The sequence below is a fragment of the Pseudorca crassidens genome, chromosome 5, assembly GCF_039906515.1.
Source record: "Pseudorca crassidens isolate mPseCra1 chromosome 5, mPseCra1.hap1, whole genome shotgun sequence".
NCBI lineage: Eukaryota > Metazoa > Chordata > Mammalia > Artiodactyla > Delphinidae > Pseudorca > Pseudorca crassidens.
This window is the reverse complement of record NC_090300.1, coordinates 135,912,822-135,925,547: the sequence shown is the minus strand read 5'-3', so window position 1 is coordinate 135,925,547 and position 12,726 is coordinate 135,912,822. Positions and strand designations below refer to the sequence as shown.

Genomic DNA, 12,726 nt, shown 5'->3' with positions numbered 1-12,726 from the left:
GAGTTGTATGCATTGGCATTTGTCAGTGTCCAAGTATAGTTGCAAGACAATAAACACCAAGAACCTGGGGAAACTAAAGAGTAGTATTTTGGTCTAAAGCCACTTACATGATGCCAGTCAGATAGTAAGCATTCCTTAAATGGTACATCTCCCTGAGTGGGGGGAAGAATATATTACTTCACTTTGAAATGCACTGACTTGACTCCTATGAAATACAGTCGTGTCTGTTCCAGATGAACCTGTTGGTTAAGTATTGCCAAAGATTCACTGTTCTAAAATTAAAGTTATCATTTTAGTAGAAATTTCTCGACTTACTTAGCTAGCTTAAGAATAGCGATTCTATGAACGTTTCCTCACTTAGTTACCTTGGGATGCATTTGGATAGGCTGAGAAGTTGCATTGCTCAAAATCAGGGCAGTCTTTGGATAGGGGAACTTTCAGGAATTTTGTTTGGCTGATTTGGGCGTCTGTTTTTACTTGCCTTGGAAAACATGGTTGGGCTAAAACCATTTCATCCATGCTTTAGGGAATAGGAATTTGGAAGCCCTGTCTAGCTCATTCATCTGTGTTGAGGGATCATCTTTTTTTTTATGCGTTACGCGGGCCTCTCACTGTTGTGGCCTCTCCCATGGCGGAGCACAGGCTCCGGACGCGCAGGCTTAGCAGCCATGGCTCACGGGCCCAGCCGCTCCACGGCATGTGGGATCCTCCCAGACCGGGGTACAAACCCATGTCCCCTGCATTGGCAGGCGGACTCTCAACCACTGCACCACCAGGGAAGCCCACAGTCTCAGTTTTTACACAAACCAGACAAGCTCACCCCTGATGGAACTGGCCCTTTATGCCAGGTGAGGTATGGCCGTCTGGTAGCACAAGCCAGCTACCCTTGGGCATCGAGCCAGAGAGCTCCATCTCCCTTATGCTTACCACCCCTCAGCCCAGCACTCTTTGGAGAGCAAGCAGGTATTTAAAGAGATTTTCCTGGAGGGTAAGCAGCCTCTCTACCACTCAGGATCATACCTTTTCAGACCTTCTGTCCCTGAACTGTGATTTTTTTCCTTTAATCCATTATGAAGACAAGAATCAGCCATATGAAACTTGTCGCTGAGCCCATGTGAAAGGATGTGGTTCAAAAAACGTGGCTCGTTGTATCACAGTGGCCTCAAAGGACCACTGGTGGAAATTCCTGTCTGATCTTGGTACCTAGAACGTTTGTCCTTCTTCTGAGCAATTGATTAGGACATTGTGAATTTTACAACTGCCCTGTTTTCCCTGTATGAGTTGGCCGTAACAAAAGCTTGCTGTCAAACTGAGCCAGCTGGGTAGATTGATAGGGTCTGCGTTGTTACCTTGATTCTGCCCTCCTTCACTTTGTCTTAACCTTTGGATTCCTTTTATTATTCCAGTAATAATTTCTCCTATTCTATTTTAGATAATGTATCTTTGGAAGTCACTCCTGAGTCCTTTTTTTTTTTTTTTTGGTTGCATTGGGTCTTCATTGCTGCACGCGGGCTTTCGCTAGTTGTGGTGAACAGGGGCTACTCTTTGTTGCAGTGCACGGGCTTCTCATTGCATTGGCTTCTCTTGTTGCAGAGCATGGGCTCTAGGTGTGCGGGCTTCAGTAGTTGCAGCATGTGGGCTTCAGTAGTTGTGGCATGCAGGCCCTAGGACGCACGGGCTTCAGTAGTTGTGGCACACAGACTTAGTTGCTCAGCGGCATGTGGGATCTTCCCAGACCAGGGATTGAACCCGTTTCCCCTGCATTGGCAGGCGGATTCCCAACCGCTCTGCCACCAGGGACGTCCCCTGACTCCTTTATTGAATATAATAATGGTTAACATCATAAGTAAAGAAAATGACTGATGAATTTTTCTTTAACCTTAATTTCTGAACCATTAAAAGATTTCCAGTGTCCTAGATTAATCCATCTGTCTGTTCATCCAAGGCTGATTTTTGGACTAAATATGAATACTAAAATCTAAATTCTTCTGGTGCTTATTGCATATAAAAATATTAAGGATTTCTGACGTGTTTAGGATTTAGATCCAACACTACTACTCCCAGACCACTTTAAGTTTCAGGGTAAGGGGAAAACTTTCTGATTCTCATTAATTCAGTCATATGAAACACTTTTGGGCACTAAATCATCATGAACAGCGTAAGAATTAACATACTTTTGTAGTCCTATATAGTTTATAGTGTTTTGTTTTGATTCTCTAATTTCTGTCTTATAACAACCTTTTCAGGTAGGTGTTAAGTAAAGTAGATAATATTACACATCGTTATTTTTCCTGCCAAGTGTCAGAATGGGTAGTTTACTTACCCAAGGTCACCTAAGTCAGTAAGTAATAGAGCCTGGTATATGAACTTAGGTATTTTGAGGGCAAGTACAATATCCTTTTCTCTATACACTTTTTTTTTTTTTTTTTTTTTTTTGCGGTACGTGGGCCTCTCACTGTTGTGGCCTCTCCCGTTGCGGAGCACAGGCTCCGGACGCGCAGGCTCAGCGGCCATGGCTCACGGGTCCAGCCCCTCCGCGGCGTGTGGGATCTTCCCGGACCGGGGCACGAACCCGTGTCCCCTGCATCGGCAGGCGGACTCTCAACCACTGCGCCACCAGGGAAGCCCTCTCTATACACTTTGATTCCTGGAACTTGCAAACACTTAAAAGTCACAGGATGCCTCTTATGACTGTTTCCTAAAGGTGAAAAAGAAAGTTCTGGTGTGGCAGACATTGTAGGAAAAGCCATGGATTAACTGCCGTGGACACCGCATTTCTGACAGTTGTCATATTTTCATCTCACATGAGACTGTCGGGTTGGAGTGATGGGACTCCTGAGCCCTGTCTATTTTTGAGGTATCTGAAGTCTGGGATTAGTTTTGGTAATTCCTTCCCCTCCTCCAGCTCACACACTTCCCTGTGAAAACTGGTAATTTGACACCTGACACAGAAATGGACTGTACGGGTTGAGACGAATCTGAGAGAGACTGTGAAACGCGGCACATTTATCGTTCACTTCACTAGGGGTCATCTTAATGTAATGCAGGCCATCCTGGTCCTGCCAGATTTTGTCAGCGTGGTTTGTGTCTGTGCGGGGGCTGTGGCTAATTGAGTCAATCACATCTTCCAGCTGGATTAATGAATTCCCCTATTGTCTCACAACACATTTAAGGCGACCAGCTTCAACTTAGAACATAGACCCAGTTTCAGTGAGTTAGGTACCATGTTTTAAGGAAGCCCCCATGATAGTGGCCCTTCTGTAGCATCCTCCTTAGCATTTACAAATGTTGAATAATAGTGGAAATAATCGCTGATATTTATTGAGAACTGACCAAGGGGTAGGCGCTAAGCTAATTAGGTAACATAGATGATCTCATTTAATGCTTGTATCAACAGAATGGCTTAGGAACTCTTATCCCCATTTGTAGAGGAATAAATTGACATTTAGACTTTGCCTCAAATCACCTTGCAAGTAAGTGGCAAGGCTGTGATTTGACGCCTGTAGTGGGACTCCAGGCTTGAACTCCCAGCACTGAGTTTGGTGCTTAGCTGCCTCCCGATGAAGTTGAATTCTTTGCAGCTCTTAAAGAAAACCTGGAGTCCTGGTGGCTCTCGGGTTGCCGTGGTATATACCTTCACAAGGCCATGGAGGACTTAACCCACTGTGAGTGCTCGATACGTACTGAGTGCTTGATGACACCCTGCAACCTTAGCATATCTGCTGATTGCAAAGAACAGCTATGTGTCTCTTCATCCATCTGTATCGGGGGTCAGTTCCACAGCCAGGCTCACAGGTAAAAATTTTTTTCCCACCAAAATCAGAAAAAAAAATCATAGCCAATAAAGAGTTTTGTTTTCCTGCATGTTTTATAAACCATGCCTGGTAACTTTCACTTTCTTCCCCATGTAGTTTTTCTGCTCAGGGGTTAGAAGAATATAACAGAGAAACATTTTAATTCTGGTAGTAGAATATGGACTTTTTTTTTTTTTAAGTATAAAAAAATGCATTTTCAGCCTCCGTTGTGCAGGTGGAGGACAGCCGCCTGCAAGGCCCGGTTTGCCAGCAAGAAACCAGCCTTGCAAATTATTGGCAGCTGGTACTGTAATGAGTCCATTTCAATATAAATGGGCTGTTGCTTATTAATTTCTGCCAGTTCCTAAGCAATTCAGGAACCGCTTTGAAAATTTAAAACTTTGCAGAGATCAGCTTAAGGAGGATGCCTGGGAAAGAGAGGGAACAGGACAGCAGTGGGAGAATTATGGGAAGGACATGTATTGTAGGGTAATAATGGGGTACTGCTGAGAGCTCTGCTCCTCTCCTGGCAAGCGTGAGTCACCAAGTTTACGGAGAAATAGCACGTTTTCCAAGATAGAGAGAACTGTAACTTCACTTATTGTGCTGTTCTCTATGGATGTATATATTTATTTATTTACTGTCTTGGTGTGGCAGCCTTCTACACCAGGAGGCAGATTTCTCCGTGGTCCTGTGCAAGCTGTTTGTCATCTTGGGTTCCCACCTTTATTTCTTTATTTATTTTTGGCTGCGTTGGGTCTTCCTTGCTGACCGTGGGCTCTCTCTAGTTGCGGCGAGCGGGGGCTGCTCTTTGTTGCAGTGCACGGGCTTCTCATTGCGGTGGCTTCTCTTGTTGCAGAGCACGGGCTCTAGGCGCGTGGGCTTCAGTAGTTGTGGCACGTGGGTTCAGTAGTTGTGGCTCGCAGGCTCTAGAGTGCAGGCTCAGTAATTGTGGCGCACGGGCTTATTAGTTGCTCCGCGGCATGTGGGATGTTCCTGGACCAGGGCTCGAACCCGTGTCCCCCGCATTGGCAGGAGGGTTCTTTTTTTTTTTTTTGCGGTACTTGGGCCTCTCACTGTTGTGGCCTCTCCTGTTGCGGAGCACAGGCTCCGGACGCGCAGGCTCAGCGGCCATGGCTCACGGGCCCAGCCGCTCCGCGGCATGTGGGATCTTCCCAGACCGGGGCACGAACCCGCGTCCCCTGCATCGGCAGGCGGACTCTCAACCACTGCGCCACCAGGGAAGCCCAGCAGTCGGATTCTTAACCTCTGTGTCACCAGGAAAGTCCTCGGGTTCCCACCTTGATGAAGCCACCAGACATAGGTGCCACCTGTGGGCAGCCCCACAGAGGAATGGTCCATAGGAGAGGAATGAGGGCAGCCACCCCAAGGAAGCCCTCGGGGCTTTCTCCTGTCTTTAGCATCTGCAGTCTCACCTCAGAAGGCAGGCTTTAGAAAAAAAAGACCATTAATACTGCTTGTTTGTGGAACTTATTTTGAAAATATGTATATGATGAGAAGGTCTATGTACTGAATTTGGTCTTTTGTTTAACTGTCTTTTAGCATTTTCTTCAACTTCTCTGGTAAATATAGCTCTACTTTGAGAATAACTGAGATGCCCTTGTTTCCTTTTATTCATCTCTGTTGTGACTTTTTAAACTTTAAGAGGGAACCATGGACACCATTTCCCAGTAACCTGTTTCTGTTATGCGATACCTTCATCTTTAGAGTTAGGTGAAAATGATAAAATAACTGAGTTTGTCAGGCTCTTTATTACCGTGACTGTAAATATGCTTGTGTTATTGATCTATCTGATTATGTCTGTTATTTTATACCTGTAGCTAAATGTGGCATTGTTCAATCTGGTATTTGTGTGGTATTTCACACAAAATGGATGTTGGAGACTTGACGTAAATGGGCTCGATGGAAAATTCCTATCTCCTGTGTTCTGGCTAACCATTTGCTTTCTCTTTTTCTGTCCTCTCCAGGTTTTGGGGACATTCTCATAGACTCAGATGAGACTGTGATGGCCACCCCGAGGGGCCAGTGCTGATACGTTTCCCAGCCCCAGTCATTGTTCATCCTGACATCATTTCCAATCTCAATATCTAAATGCCACAGTGCTCTTGGGGCAAGTTGGGCTGGGAACCACTGTTGCCTTGTAAGGTAAGTTTGTGTATGTGTATCTGAGCCTGTGTATATCCCCATGGATTAATGGTGATGCCTCAGAGGTGGTGAGACAGATACATTTTAGCAGAATTGCCATTGCTGTGTTGTATGTAGCTTGTGGAAGAAAGAATTTGGAGTCACTTTTTTTGGATTAAGGTTACACCCATCTAACAAGTCAAAAGTATTAGCATTAAAACTAAAAAAAAAGAAAAAAGCAAAAGCAGGTACCTATCTTTTTCCCCCTGTGAATTGCCCTCAGGATCTTCTACATTTATTCCTGAGCTTTGCCATCTTTAGATGGGATTGTGTTTGAAAAAGGCAATCCCACCTTCAAAATCTTACTTCAAAACAATGATATATTTTGTTTCTAGTTTGGATAATCTTTTAAAAAGCAAAATAAATACAGTCAAAATCATAATCTTTCTAAATCAAAGATCATCTTTTATTTGTTGCAAAACTTTCCTGTTTAGTCTCCTGTGTTAGGGGTATTTGTGTGTGACTTGGCAAAACGCTTTTCATGGGTTTGTAAAGATTTAGCAAAAACTTTCAGAACTTTGTCTCAGTTTAATCTTAGCTCTTTTCCCCCAACCCCCCTATCCTGTCTTCAGGCTCAGCCTCCAGTAGGAAAAAAACAGGCTTGAAACCAAACCCTCCCACTAGAATCTAATTTTAAATTTGCAATCTGTTGTCCTGTGATTTTTGCTTCAAATTTAACTTTGAAATAAATACATTTCATCCTTTCTTTTGCAGTTTTGGAGGTCTGTTTTCAAGTCATAGAAGGGTAATCATTACGTTTATTTTAATAAGTTTTTAAATACCTCGGGAGGGGTCAAAAATTTTATTAATAATAATCATAATTTATATACATCATTAGATGCCTTATGCTTGGATTTCACAGTGCCCTTATCAGCAAGAGAAACCTTGCTTTAATAGTTAACTTTTGACTTGAATATAAGTTGGGTCATCTTGCGCCCACTAATGGGCTCTAATATTTTATATTTTTGGAATACCCTTATTATAGGCAATCTGAGTGATGAGCATTTCCATTGAGAAGAGCTGTATGGAAACTTTAATTTATTTAAATGGCCAGTGTAATAACAAGTAAGGCATGGTCCCTGCCACCGGGAGATTATAATAAAATGCGAGGGGTCTACATACAAAGCCAGACAAGTGTGTCAGTGTACAAATAACCATGCCACAGACACGATGTGAGGAGGTCGAGCAAAGTGCCATTGGAACATAGAGAAAGAGTGATTAAATTCCAGCTCCATAGTATTTTCTTTATCTTAGGTAATTTTCTGGAGCCATCTGTTTTAAGTTTGGGTTTGGTGCTGTTTAATTGTAGCTGTCAGTGTGGTACCCCCATCCTTACTCTCTTCAATTATCCAAGAAACCTAGGAACTTAAAGCATTTATTTATTTTTTTTCTTTCCTTAAAATGAATTGCAGGTTTAGTGTAACTTTGGAAAATACAATAAACAAAGTATAATTTTGAAAATTAAAATTGCCCATAATCACTCTATCGAGGATAGTAACTTAAAAATATTTTATACGTCTGTATATTCCTTCTCTCTCTCTCTCACTCTCTCTCTCTCTCTCTTTCTCTTTTTTCCTCTCCCTTTCCCTCCGTCTTCCTGTGTGTGTGGTGGCGGGGAGAGGGAGAGAGAGAAAGTAAAATATTGTTAACATTCTTAAATTTTTAATCTCCTCAAAGCCAATATCTTGGATGTGCATCTCAAATGTAAGTTTTGACTTGCTGAGAATAAGAAGAGTTTTGCTCCAGAGATGTTTGACCCTAATAGTAGAATTATCTTTTTGATGATCTACTCCTGAACAGGGCAAGCCCTGGCAGGCTGACCCACAAGGCTGGGCTTTGATCATGTGGAACATTCCTGTTCTTCAGCTAAAGGGTGGGGCATTCTGTCATCTGTTTGGAGTACTGCTTGAACTTCTGGTCTCATCTAGGGAATTAGACATCCTAAACCATAAAAATATTATTATAACCTCCTTAGATCTCAAGGTGATGAGGTTATTTCTCGTTTCCCTTGTGTCTTCTTCTTTCTCTCCCTCTTTTTTCCCTCTGACTAAAACTAGTAGAGTATTTTTCTTTGTTCTCTCTGCCCAGAGACTTTGACCATGGGTGGCTTTCTATTAACTGGAATGTTTTCTCATGCAGTACTAAGAAAACCTCACATTGGCATGATTGAAAAATTCAGCTTATGTTATAGCTTGGATCATACAGGTTTTTCCTTTCTTTTTAATTTGTGTTGTACTTCTCCACTCATGTATAATAATTGATGTTCACGGTGATCTTGCATAGATGTTGCAAGCAATTAAAATTTTCATTTATTTCAAGAGTGTTTACCTTTACTCAGAGAACACAGTTATACAAGTTGCTTTAAAAGTTTGATAATTCCAACCTCTGGGTCACCTTGGGGTTGGCATCTATTGACTGTCCTTTCCCCTGAGAACTGGTTAGATTTTCCTGGTTCTTTGGAATGCATTGTGGACATTTTGAGTATTATGTTGGGAGAATCTAGGTCCTGTGAAAATCATCTAGAGAACGTTGAATTTTCTTTTTTGCTTTTTTAGCGGGTAATCAACCTGGCTAGGTTCAGATGGCAAGTTCTGTCTGACCTCCTGTGGGTGGTGACTCTCATGTCAGTTCAGTTTTCAAAGCCTTTGCTCTGAGGCTGTAGGTTTATTCCACACAGGTGCCACTTGGGAGCTAGACTGGGAGGTGGGCTGTGGTTTATATCATAATTCAGTTCTCAAAGCCTTTGCTCTCTTGCTTTGGGTCAGTCCCAGGTATGTGCACTTGAGGGGTGAGCCTGGGACTTGTGTAGATGTACATAGCATTAGATGATTTGTTTCCTCCAGCTCTTTTTTCCTCTGAGATCCCGCTCACTCTTTGACTTGCAGGGATCATTATTCTTAGTTTCTTTGGCTAGAATGACAGGGTATGTCTCGGGAGTTTTTGCTGCCTGTGCCACAGCTGGACTGTGTGCTTACCCTCCATGCAAGGTTGGAAGAGTAAAGTAATAAAAACAAAAATGGGAAACTCACTCTTGTTAGAGTGGCTTCTTCAGGTTTTGACTCCCACCCCCAATCCATCTGCTTTTGCTTACTCTTTGGAATTCCTCGGGTGGTTGGTTTTTCCTTTGGTCCAGAGTTTTTAGTATTTATCATTGGGAGAAAGATCAGCTGTGGTGTCTTAACTTCATCTTAGCTGGTACCAACATTAGCATTTCAGTTTTGTTCATACTGTGTTAGAGACAGAAGCCCAATCCCTAGTTAATCAACTCTACTTCTCTATTTAGTCTCACTATAGACCATTGTTTTGGTTTACTTTGTATTTCTTGATAGTATTATACTAGATAATGCTCAATACATGCTTATTTTTTATTGCCTAACTTGTTGAAAAAGAGGATTCAAAAACATTTCATGTTGAAGAATCCTCACTTTTAAACAAAAATTTCATTTAACCAGAATATTCCAGTTAGTTAAGGCTTTAACTTTTTATTTTGAAATAATTATAGAAATCGTACACAATAAGTGTACCCTTAACCTAGTTTCCCCTAATGGTTGCATCGTACATAATTGCAGTAAACTACCAAAGCCAGGAATGTGACATTTTTTCCAGTGTGTGTGAATAGTTCTATATTATTTTATCACATAAGGCTTAGTAGGCTAATAAATTTATAAAAGCTGTCCCTGAGAAAGGACCACCTACCAGATGTATGTATAAACCATTCTAATGACTGTACCTTTTTTTTTTTTTTAAATTGAAGTATAGTTGATTTACAATGTTGTGTTAGTTTTGAGTGTACAGCACAGTGATTCAGTTATACATACATATATATATCTATTCTTTTTCACATTCTTTTCTGTTATAGGTTATTCCAAAATACTGAGTATATAGTTCCTTGTGCTTTACAGTTGGTCCTTGTTGGTTACCTATTTTATATATAGTAGCGTATATATGTTAATCCCAAACTCGTAATTTATCCCTCCCCCCTTTCCCTTTTGGTAACTGTAAGTTTGTTTTCTGTGTCTGTGGGTCTATTTCTATTTTGTAAATAAGTTCATTTGTGTCTTTTTTTTTCAGATTCCTAAGTGATATCGTATGATATTTGTCTTTCTCTGTCTGATTTACTTCACTTAGTATGATAATCTCTAGGTCCATTCATGTTGCTGCAAGTGGCATTATTTCATTCTTTTTTATGGCTGAGTAATATTCCATATTGTGTATGTGTGTTTGTGTGTATAGATAGATAGATAGATAAAGATACATCTTCTTTATCCATTCACCTGTGAATGGACATTTAGGCTGCTTCTGTGTCTTGGCTATTGTATATAGTGCTGCCTGTACTTATTGATAAAGTTCCTTAAGATACCTTTTAACTATTTCAATGAGTACAGTAAGCCCCTTACATACGAACGAGTTCCATTCTGAGAGCACATTCGTAAGTCCAGTTTGTTTGTAAGTCCAACAAAGTTAGTCTAGGTACACAACTAACATAATCGGCTATATAGTAGTATTTAATTTGATGGGATTTAAAGGAAGTTTCTATGAGTACTTGAAAAATTTAACTCCTCACTTAAAGAGAAAGATCATGGTGTTGGGAAGAATGGGAAAGTCACACTCCCTCTAGTGTCCTTGGTCTTTGGCCCTGAGAATCTCTTGATTTTCTGATATCTACTTTCAGATGACCCCTTCCCATCATGTCACTATGTCTCCTTTGCCCCCATTTTCTCTGGATCATCTCAGGCTGAGCAGTTCTGCACTGTCTACCCTGACAACGAGGAGATGTATCCTCTCGATTCCAAACCCCTTTCCTAAACTTCTGAGGGAATAGCTGCAAAAAGAGGAAGAATGTGGGAATTAAGTGAAATGAGACAGGAGCAAGGCCTTAATTTGCTGCCCAGGTAATTGAAGTTTGGGGAGTACAGTGAAGCAGGGCAAGCTGAAGCCCTCAACTCAGTTCACAGATCAGGGTGATCCCAAACCCAGTGGCCTGGAGTGAGGGACCTGCACCGGTCTGCAGGTGGAAGGGACCCAGAGAACAGCACACAGCCTGGAAACTGGTGTGTTGTCTAGGCACTCTGATATAGAAGAGCTGGCATATTTAAGGCCAATGTGTGTTTTCCCTAGTTCACATTGTGCTAACATTCTCATCTGTTTTCTGTTGTAGTTGCATGAGTTTGAATTTTTACATTCTAGATTAAAGTTTATTTTGTCCTTCATTCATTCATTCATTCATGCAGTATTTTTCCACTGAGCACCTACTGTCTTTCAGGCAGTGTTCTAGGCACTGCAGATACAGCAATAAACAAGACAAGCAAACTTTCAGTCCTACCCCTGAGGCTTAGTTTCTAGTGGGGAAGGATAGAGAATAAAAAAGATAAGTATCTCTTTTCCTGCCCTGCAAATAGGTTCGTCAGTATCATTTTTCTAGATTCTATATATATGTGTTAATATATGATATTTTTCTCTTTCTGACTTATGTCACTCTGTATGGCAGACTCTAGGTTCATCCACATCACTGCAAGTCACCCAATTTCATTCCTTTTTATGGCTGAGTAATTTTCCATTGTATATATGTACCACACGCAGATGAAGAGAATGGACTTGTGGACACAGAGGGGGAAGGGGAGGGTTTGACAAACTGAGAGAGTAGCATTGACATATATACACTACCATGTGTAAAATAGATAGCTAGTGGGAAGCTGCTGTATAGCACAGGGAGCTCAGCTTGGTGCTCTTTGATGACCTGGAGGGGTGGGATGGGGGTGGGTGGGAGGGAGGCTGAAGAGGGGATATATATATAACATACAGCTGATTCACTTTGTTGTACAGCAGAAACTAAGACAACATTGTAAAGCAAATATACTCCAAAAAAAAAAAAAGGTAAGTAAGTGAAACACATTTTTTGTTACAATTATGATAAATGCTAAGGAGGGGGAAAAAATCAAAGAAGAGGGATAAGAAATGTTGAGTTCTGAGGGTTGTCCTTTTGATAGGGACGCCAGGAAAGGCCTTTCTGAGAAGGTGATATTTGAGTCAAGATCGGAACAAACTGGAAAGAGTGAGCCAGATGTAGATTTGTGAAAACTGGAGGGTTGCAGGCAGAGGATGGAGCATGAGCAAAGGCCCTGGGGCAGGCCAGGAAGCCAGACCTTAGACCATTGGAAAGAAAGTGTAAGACTTGAGGTTTGAATTCGGAGAACTGTTCCTATGTTACAGTCTTGCGCACTACTTCCTGCTTAATATCCCTCCCACTAACTACCCCCAGAAAGTGCAAGCTATTTGGGGCCACTAACATTCTACATAAGGAAATCAGTAACGAGTGTAATGAGTTAAAAAATGGTAACATTTTCCAGCTTGCAGTCGAGCACCTTCATTCTGACGCTCTGCTTTTCTGTTTCTAGCCCAGTTTTTGCATTTCAACCTGTTCTCCTCCCCCTTAATCCTTCCCCTCTTACCTAGTGACTGTGTGATGATTATGTTGGTAAAGTGCTGATGACTACTTTTTGCTTTTGTTACTAAAATGCATGAACGTTTATTGACTCATCACACATAGAACACTTGTAGTCTCTCTAGAGGCTACAGAAAAAGTGAAAGCCACTTTCTGCCCAGAGTTGCTTCCAGACTCACAGGAACAAACAAAGCCTGTGCAACTGTAAAATATAAACCAAGTTTTTTGTTTGTAATAAAAGTAGATGATAAGGGTTAAGTAGGAGAGAGCAGGAAGAAATGAAGA

At 41.6% G+C, this 12,726-nt stretch overlaps 1 protein-coding gene across 7 annotated transcripts in view; it reads left to right on the top strand.

The window, feature by feature from the left end:
• The window catches only part of TIAM1 (TIAM Rac1 associated GEF 1), a 398,067-nt gene that overhangs the window by 245,362 nt on the left and 139,979 nt on the right, over positions 1 to 12,726 (top strand). For all 7 annotated transcript variants that reach the window (XM_067739312.1, XM_067739315.1, XM_067739313.1 and 4 more), the window contains one exon: positions 5,783 to 5,960. The gene's annotated coding sequence lies outside the window, so the exon portion shown is untranslated. The remainder of the gene's footprint in view (positions 1 to 5,782; positions 5,961 to 12,726) is intronic.